This window comes from Triturus cristatus, chromosome 8 (assembly GCF_964204655.1).
Source record: "Triturus cristatus chromosome 8, aTriCri1.1, whole genome shotgun sequence".
NCBI classification, from domain to species: Eukaryota; Metazoa; Chordata; class Amphibia; order Caudata; family Salamandridae; genus Triturus; species Triturus cristatus.
Window position 1 is genome coordinate 1,562,534,886 of NC_140591.1, and position 7,473 is coordinate 1,562,542,358.

A 7,473-nucleotide genomic window follows, 5' to 3' on the forward strand; every position below is an offset into this window, starting at 1 on the left:
ATAGGTTTCTGGGGTGCATACAAATTGGCGAGAAAACTTGTGTGTTTCCTTTATCATGGGAACTCGAGGATGCCTTGAACTTGGTGCAGCAGCTTTAAGTCCAATGGTCGCCCAGGACCTTTAAAAACCTGGGGATCAAGGTATAACACGAGGACTCGGATATGATATAGGGAGATCTCGGCAGCATGGTCCATGGCTTGATGGGTAGCATCTCCACCTCCCTATAATGGCTAGGATAGCGCTCAAATAAATATCATGTTACCAAATGTCCTCTACTTCTGTGCAAACCTGCCGGTCTAGATCCTGAATGCCTGGTTCCGAACCCTGAATGCCATGCACCGGAAACTTCTCTGGAACAGGTGTGAAACCAAGTGTTGTTGCGCATCTTACAGAGACTGACTGACAAAGGAGGATTGGGAGTCCCTGGCTTTATGGTCTATTATTATGCAACCCAACTGCAGTGGCTAGCTAGATGGCAAGCAGACTAGACCTAGTGCAGCTGGGAGAATGTGGGAATATTCGTAGAGAGGGGTCGATATTTGCAATTATGTTGAGAATGAAACGGATCCGCAATTCTAAGCTCCTTCAATTTGCCCTTCGCTGTTGGAGGGAGGTGACTACCTAGGTGGGATATGATTTCTGCTACCTTCTCTCTGAGCCCCACTCTTGGAGCTGCTGACACCAAGGGGCATCTATCTGACAGCCTGAAGACTTGCAGCATGGATGGAGATGGACATAACACGGCTGGGGGACAGCTTATCTGAAGGCTCCTTGAACACCCAAGAGGAGGTTACGACAGTAAGTAAGTAAAATTTTATTGCTTAGTTAATTAAAACCATTACAGTTTTCTTCCCTGTTTATAGCAGCCAAAAAATTAACAAGGTTTAAAATCATTCAACCGTCAATTACACCAAAAAGAGTCTCGCGGATTAAAATCACTGTTAAACCATTAATACACTGTAGAATTCGATGAAATAATGCCTGTAGTCTACTTTTTCTACATCGATTGCAATTATGATCCAACAGTTATCAGATGTCAGATGTTAGTCCCTTCGGTAGCAGAAATAAGTCAATATGAATAAAAGTAGTGTTCTCTGCGGGCCGATGGACCAGACCTCTTGCTCCCTCCTTGTGATGTCGCCATAAAACAAAGAATCAGTTATTACAAACAACAAGCTTTCTGGGATTGGACCCTCTCATTGTTGTGTTGACTTTGTTGCCTGGTCGTGTGTGCGGAGGAACCTAACCAGTTTACAGTTCATCTGAGGGTCAGATGGATCAAGCCCTTTAATTATATCCTCCCGACGTGTTCGTATTCCTCTATTCAGAAAAGGCATATTAAGTGGATGAGACCTTCTGTAGGACCTCCACGTAGACGACAACTTTTTACTTCGTATATTTCCACTTTGGCTCATCTGCCAGTGAAGTATATTTAACAAAACTCAGTGCCATTAGTTGTTTTTTTATGTGGACCCAAAATGTTAAGTCTAAGTATGCTGCTGGTTTGAGAATCTTGTAGTTGTTAAGGACAGTCCAGGGGTGGGACCTCTAGTGCAAAATATTTTTGTCAAGCAAAATTGAGTGCAATTTTGCAACTTTATTAAGTGTGGACTTAAATAAGGCAGATTTTTATTCCACAGATCTAAAGTGCAAGTAGATTTAAGAGAATTTTGCAAATAGCGCTTATGTGGTGTATTGGGACCATTCTCTTGCTCTGACCACATAGCTTCATTTAGTTTAGAGTCCACTGTGTTTTGCTTTATGCGGTACCACAGTTTAATTGTTGAATATTGCCTGGCAACTGTCTCATTTAGTAAACCAAATTCTAATCTTACTTGCCCTGGAGACGCCATTTGAGGGAGCTGAAAAACCCTTTTGAAAATGCCGGTTGGTAAGATGTTGAGTAAGGTTGCGTCTTTACCTTGGAAGGCTACACTGGCGTAGGTTAACGTTGGTAATGTTTTAGCCGTTAAACACAGTAATCAGTGGTTTGAATGAGGGGCCCCTTAGTTTCCCTACCAGTGTCTTATAAGCAAAGGTTAGTGCGGTTGCCCGTTGGGCTATGTAATTTTTCTGTTCTTGCTGGCTTAATTTGTTGTTAAGGTACAATCCCAAATATTTATAACTTGCGATGTTTCAAGACTTTACCTTTAATGTAGATGTTGTTCGGGTGAGCTGTCCGGTTGCTGATCAGCATTGTTTTCGCTTTTTCTATATTAATTTCCAGCTTATTTGTCATTAGAAATTCTGCGTGGCCCATTAGTAGCCTCGTAAACCCGGTTTGGTTAAACTGATTAAAACTATATCGTCGGCATAGGCGAGATGAGAAAGAGATCGTGATCCCAGACACGGAGAGTGAGAGTTTAATTACATTAAGTTTGTCAGATAAATCCGCTAAAAACAAATTAAATACGTGGGGAGCAAGCATGCAGCCCTGCTTCAGGCCCCTGTCTGTGTTACATTTTCTTGAGACTGTTGATCCGTCGCCGAGTTTTACTCTAACCCATGTATCCCTGTAAAATAGCAGTAAACCTTTTAAAATTCTTTCTGGAATATTCCATTAGCTTAATTTCGTCCATATTAATTTCCGAAACACGCTGTCGATGGCTGCTTTTAAATCAATGAAGCAGAGGTGCAAGCTCTGTTTTTTATTTTGCATTTCTCTGCTATTTGGGTGATGGAAAGAATATTCGAGATTGTCCCAATCCCTTTTCTAAATCCCGTTTGGTTTATGGGGATCAGATTTAGGACTTTAGACCAGGCAACCAGATCCTCCAGGATCAGGGAGGCTAAGTATAGATTTGACGTCAAGCAATGCAATCAGTCTATAATTCGATGGATTAGAGCTTTCACCCCCTTTAAACATTGGTATCAGGATTGAGCCTTGACATCTGTCTGGAATTTGGTTTAACAGTTCAACTGGGCAAAAAGAGACTCTAGCTGGGACCTCCAAAAAGCAGGGTCATGTTTAAAAACAGGGAATGGCCACAGGGAGGGCCAGTTGATAGTCTATGTAGCAGTAACAAAGGCGCTGCATGGACTGTTCAGGGCAGTGGACCAGGAACCACCCACCCATGCCCTACTGCAAACAGTGGTAACATTTGCACACGGTAGCCACACAGTTTACCTACTTACAGTGCACCTACCAAGCACCCCACAGGGTAAACGTGATGCTACACTTCAGACCTAGGCTGCCCCCACTGTGCATGAACACACACTTTCTGCAAATTGTGCGAGAAGGCCAGATCATAGCAAGGTTCTGGATGACAGACAACAAGGCACTACAACACAACTTGTGCAGAAATCAAGAATAAAAGCAGAGACATGCCTCCTCGCACTACACAGTAGACAATCCAAGAGAATGTGAGGAACAGGTTACTGGACCTGACTTTGGAAGTGGCCCGCAGAGACATTGCACTCCATTGGATAATCCCGACTGGTCTGCCCCATAGCAGGTGTAAGGCAGAAGTCACACGGTGGGAACAAGCAGAGGGAGAGGCTCTTAGATCGTTGAGTGCAGCGGGCTCTGCAGGACAACACCGGCTGATGAATGGAGAGATGTGGTGACTTGTTTCATGGAGGAAGTGGGATAGTAAGGCAGCAGTGAGCCTATGATGGGGAGGATAGACCCCACCAACACCAGGATGGACAGCCTGCTCTAAAGTTGTGGGATAAAACAGCCCCAACGCTGTGATGAAGTTTACAGATGAAAACAAAAAACATTGGTTCTGTCGGGAAACAAGCAAACTTATTTGGATATGTACTTAATACACTGGAGAACCGCAAGGAACACACACATAGTCAAAGAAACAGAAATGAATTTGTTTTACTGGATGGAATTATATCAATTATCCTATAGAAACACCGAAGTGTTTACAGGGTGACCCAACCAGAAAAAACATACAAAGTTAAACACTTAGTGAAAACATTGTGTACTTGAACAAACATCACATGTCACAATTATATACAATAGACTAGTGTTACAACATTCAACACTAGAAGTAACGAAATAAAAAAAGTTATTAAGAAATATTGGAATTTGGTTGGATCTGACATTTGTTCCACTGAAGCCCCTTTGTTTGCTTTCAAGCGTGCAAAAAATATCAAGGACTTTGTGGTATCTTCATATCTAGAACCTTCTCCTACACCAAATACAAGATCACTGCTCAACTTACCACAGATCCTAGGACATCATAAATGTGGTCATTGTAAGGTTTGCCAATACACCATGATTGGAACCAGCTTCAGTCACTGTGGAAAGACCTATTCTCTTAATCACTTTACCAACTGTAACAGTCAAAATGTGATTTACGCCATCAGATGTCCTTGCCAAATGATATATGTAGGTCAAACTACCCAAAAAGTCAAGAATAGGATCCAGCAACATCAGAGCAGAATTAAATGCAAATCACCAGGAGCACCATTAGTTGAACACTACACAAATGCACGACACACACACCAACAACTGGAGTGGTGGGTTTTGGAAAAAATCACATTACACAGGAGGGGTGGGAATGTTGTCACTTCTCTTAACTATAAAGAGTGTCGTTGGATTCATTTCCTTGATGCAACTAATTCGGGCCTGAACGAACATGAAGAGACTTATTTACAAATGAGTAAACTGTAATACCACTTCTGGTCATTTATTCTAATCCCTGCATCCATCTTGTCTTCCATTTGGTTGAGTATAATGCATTACAGGGATCCTTCGCCCACGCGTTTCCAGTATATATATGTGTTTTCAGTATATATATGCGCTTGACAAATTTGTTCAGTACAATACGGTGACATTGTATTAGTGTTATATGTCCTGTGCCATCAACATCTTCATTGAAATAGTTAACACCATGATACTTTTATGTATACTGTGTTGTTTCATTATGTTACATCTCTTTGCATGTAAATGTACCTATTGTTACTCCAAAGCCGCAATACAGATTGTGAAGAAATCCCGCGTTGACCTTTATGGCATTTTACACTTACTGTCTAAATTTTGCACTTGAAATGCTTTAATGTTTTTACAATTGATCGGCAAAATAACCTGTACAACTGAAACATTTGTATCCCCAGACGCGTGCACGATTATGTTATCATAGAGATGGCCCTGGCACACTTTGTAAAAGACTACCGGGTATTACTTGGTCCTACATTTGTTACGAGTACATCTCGTGATTTCTTCACTACATGCATGAAAAAGGTCCTCCACCCGTTAAGAGTGTATTCCCGATTATTCCACCTCGGGTTTTCAGATCACCCTACGAGCAAGGTTTCCGCACGTACACGGCCTCATTGACTACGTCATATAGTCAGCCTCACCTTGCGCTCGCTGTCAATAGCAGCTGAGACCTTGACGGATAAAGACGTCCAGTTCACGGACACCATGTAAGTTGTTGCACTTACGTCATGATTTTTCACTTAGTTTCACTTCGATTTTGTGAAACGGTCGTGCCGCAATTGCCATGCAAGGTGTATCATTACCGTCACTTGCATTTCTTAGTTAGTTTCCCTTTGATTTTGCTTATTGAAAAAAGATTTTGCTACATTTGTCTAACCGCCATGCGGTGCTTTTTTCATTTGTCGTATTGGTTCTTTAACAGTTACATATATGTACTAGAAACAGTGCACTTTTGGCTTGCCTTTGTCGTTTTCCATGTATAACTCTGTACATATGTCCTTCGATATCTCGTGAGCGGTAATTACGCTCTTGTTAATTAATTTTTTAACTTCCTCTGGCGACCCTAATCATGGTGCCTTTTTGTTCGCAGTACGTGGCGATTGTTATGACAGCACCACTCCCCCTTTTCTAAATGAAATTACCGTCCTTCAGGTACGTGCCTTTTTAAAATCAGTTATACACTAATAACTCTGTTACGCAGTCCGTTATAACTTCGCTACAGCCCCTCTTCTTTAATTGTTGCAGAATTCATTATCAAAGTAGATGCCGGCTGACTGCGCACGAGGCATGAGGAATCTATTTCCAATACCCTAAATTGGTTCTCCCAGGTGAGCTAGCTTGCCGCACAAAGGAATTTACATCTTTTCCTTGACATGTGACACACACATTGTCCTGACACCAAATTCTTTGCGCTTACAGGTTCCCAACCTATCTTCTGTCCTGATGAAGACCCACTTTTGATGCATATTAATTGGCACCGCCATATAGGGTCGAAACGTCGACGTTACTTGTCCTATGCTTCCGTGCAAATCCACATACAGAATTAGGAAATTACAGCCTACAGTGGTTTATGTACTTCAAGCTGGATCTGACTGTCTATTTTTGTACTGTCTATTGTATATAATTGTGACATGTGATGTTTGTTCAAGTACACAATGTTTTCACTAAGTGTTTAACTTTGTATGTTTTTTCTGGTTGGGTCACCCTGTAAACACTTCGGTGTTTCTATATGATAATTGATATAATTCCATCCAGTAAAACGAATTCATTTCTGTTTCTTTGACTATGTGTGTGTTCCTTGCGGTTCTCCAGTGTATTAAGTACATATCCAAATAAGTTTGCTTGTTTCCCGACAGAACCAATGTTTTTTGTTTTCACGATAGTGCCCAGGTTCTGAGGGCTACTGGGTTACCCCATTATCTTTAATGGGAAGTTTACAGATGGCCGCACCACTCAACTCAGACTTGCACTACATAGTGAATGTAACTTAGACCAGAACAAGGGATGTTTAATAATTGTTGTTTCCAGAAGTTGAGACACTTTAGATGTTTACCTGTATGCAGAGAATATGCGGAGAGCATAGGTAACTATAACTTGCTCCCCCGTCATGCACTGCTTATGACCTCACATATTGCATCACTCATGAACAGTTCTCTGACATCTTTTATGACATCACTGATAACATCTCAAATGAAATCATTGATGACATCAGGGTTGACATCATTTAAGCTTCTTTTGTACACATTACTCTATAAACTAGTATGGGATTAGATGCCTGAGAGTAAGTACAAAATATCTCAGAATAATATGAAGCATCAATCATACCATCACATATATAACTCTCTTAGGTGGAGCAAGCATGTGTTATGTGCAACATTGACCCTATACCATTCACTTCATCGGTTGCCTAGTTCACATTAACAATCAACCACAGATATATGGGAAATTCTCATTTCGCACGCTGTTCAAAATGTATACAACTATTCTGAGAAAGCCAAGTTCCTCAAAATACTTAACATCTATTCCAAAATAATTGCCCTATTATGGACTGCTTTTATCTCCAGCCAACCACAGCCACCAAATCTAAATTGAGAAATTAAGCTGATATGAGTAGAAAAGTGCGTACTATAAACAGTACTTACTCTATGGAGAGAGTTTACTCCATTCCACACTGTTTGCAGACAATGAAACCTTTATGAGAAATACACTGCAGAGTATATACTAAGAATAGTGCACACGCTATGCAACACTAAAAAAAACACTATTTGCTTAAAATAACTAAGGTCTGAAGGTGCCTA